Below are 2,500 nucleotides of genomic sequence, written 5' to 3' on the forward strand. Positions count from 1 at the left end.
TTTTGCCATATTTTAGCATCTCATAAATCTGAGTCCGAAATATATGGATATATCCATTTCATGTCAAAAGAGATTTATTATTTTTACATTGAACCCTTTAGCGAGTCTGATTATCCTTGTCTTTGTTTATGTCTGGGGTTGGAGCAAATTACTATAATGCGCCCCCGCCTACGGATTAGTCGACACTTTTCACAAATTTTACGAACGGAAACCCTTATTTTCATATTTATCATTCCTTATCTTAATTCTGAATCTACTTCTTGGTAGAAAATAAGTTTCTTGAAATTTTTCATCTTGAGTCGTATTGAATAAAAAGCACCTAATCTTTCGAATCCTTGTTTCGGAGTCGATAAATTATACGTCCTCTCGTTGAATCATAACGACTTACTTCAATTTTTACTTTATCGCCTGGCAATATCCGTATAAAACTACGTCGGATCTTTCCTGAAACATAACCTAGAATCAGATCTTCATTATCTAACCGAACCCGGAACATGCCGTTGGGAAGTGATTCAGTAATTAAACCTTCATGAATCCATTTTTGTTCTTTCATTCCAGGTAAAGCCCCCTTGAAGTATCAACTAATGTACGAGAAACGCTATTAGACAACTTCTTTTTTTTACAAATAGAAAGAGAGTCGTTGGATATTAAACGGATTACCATATAGAACACAACAACTCTCCGCCAATTCTTTCTAGTCGAGCTTCCCGGTCTGTCATTATACCTCGAGAAGTAGAAAGAATTACAATCCCCATCCCACCTAAAATTCTAGGAATTCGTTGAGAGTTAGAATATATTCGTAAACCAGGTCGGCCAATCCGTTTTAAATTTAAAAAATTTCTATAGGGTCTTTTCCTATTCCTTCTATGTCGCAGGGTTAAAACCAAAAAATATTTGTTTTTTTCTTGATGTTTTCTGACGTTTTCGATAAAACCTTCGCGGAAAAGTATTTTAACAATATTTTCGGTAATATTAGTAGATGCTATACGAACAACTCGTTTTTTATCCATATCAGCATTTCGTATAGAGGTTATTATCTCAGAAATAGTGTCCCTACCCATGATGAACTAAAATGATTGATGTCTCAAAATTGGATATAATTAACATGTTTTTCTTTTTTTTATTGGTTTATGAATATGAAGTTGAAAGGTATATACGTGAGACACAATCTAGGAATTAATCTAGTTCTTAATTTATTTCTTTATAAAGATTTCACGATCTCTTTTTATTTTATAATACCTCGGGAGCTAATGAAACTATTTTAGTAAAATTTAATTGTCTCAATTCCCGAGGAATTGCACCAAAGATTCTAGTTCCTTTTGGATTTCCTTCTTGATCAATCACAACTGCGGCATTGTCATCATATCGTATTATCATACCGTTGTCACGTTTAAGTTCTTTACAGGTACGAACAATTACAGCTCTGACTACTTCTGATTTTTCTAGGGACATGTTTGGTAATGCTTCTTTGATCACAGCAACAATAACGTCACCAATATGAGCATATCGACGATTGCTAGCTCCTATGATTCGAATACACATCAATTCTCGAGCCCCGCTGTTATCCGCTACATTTAAATAAGTCTGAGGTTGAATCATATCAATTTTTTAGTCTATTCTTCCAATTCAAAGGATGAAGAAAATAAAAGAAATATTGTTTGTCCAAAAAAAGAGACCTGTGTGGTCTTTTTTTCATCCCTAAAGACTCATTTCTGTGGGTTCTTTTTTTTATCCCGAACTAATAAATTGAGTTCGTATAGGCATTTTCGATGCTGCTGTTAAAATAGCCCTTTTAGCTATATTTTCAGTTACTCCACCTATTTCATATAGTATTCGACCCGATTTAACAACTGCTACCCAATATTCGGGGGATCCTTTCCCTGAACCCATACGTGTTTCAGCAGGTCTTATGGTAATTGGCTTGTCTGGAAATATGCGTACCCATATTTTTCCCCCACGGCGTGCATTTCGTGTCATTGCTCGTCGACCGGCTTCGATTTGTCTAGATGTGATCCAAGCAGGTTCAAGTGCCTGAAGAGCATATTTACCGAAACAAATACGATTACCTCGATAAGCCATTCCCTTCATTCTTCCTCTATGTTGTTTACGGAATCTAGTTCTTTTGGGGTTATAGTTGATGGGTGTTTTGGAATTCCATCTCTACTACAGAACTGGACGTGAGAGTTTCTTCTCATTCAGCTCCTCGCGAATAAAAGGCTTCAAAATGGAATTTCACTTAGATTTTAATCTATATTTCACTTAGATTTTAATCTATATTAAATAGATATTCACATTTTTTTTTAAATTTATAAAAAAATAAAGTTTTCGCGGGCGAATATTTACTCTTGCAATCTCTATTTCCGCGCTAGGACTTGTTCATGACTTCTCAGAATAGATGAATAGATTTCCGGTTCATTTCGCCGTCCCGACTAGCGAATCATTAAGATTCATTTGTTCAATAAAATCTTTTGCGTTCACAGGTTCCATCGTTCCCATCGCC

At 35.2% G+C, this 2,500-nt stretch overlaps 1 long non-coding RNA gene across 1 annotated transcript in view; it reads left to right on the forward strand.

Moving 5' to 3' along the window:
* Positions 1–1,896: 1,896 nt before the first annotated feature.
* LOC142535165 (uncharacterized) overlaps positions 1,897–2,500 on the forward strand; it is a 2,040-nt gene continuing 1,436 nt past the window's right edge. The window contains exon 1 of the long non-coding RNA XR_012817395.1: positions 1,897–2,133. This is a non-coding gene — a long non-coding RNA (uncharacterized LOC142535165). The remainder of the gene's footprint in view (positions 2,134–2,500) is intronic.

Source organism: Primulina tabacum, unplaced genomic scaffold (genome assembly GCF_025594145.1).
Source record: "Primulina tabacum isolate GXHZ01 unplaced genomic scaffold, ASM2559414v2 Contig846, whole genome shotgun sequence".
Lineage (NCBI taxonomy): Eukaryota > Viridiplantae > Streptophyta > Magnoliopsida > Lamiales > Gesneriaceae > Primulina > Primulina tabacum.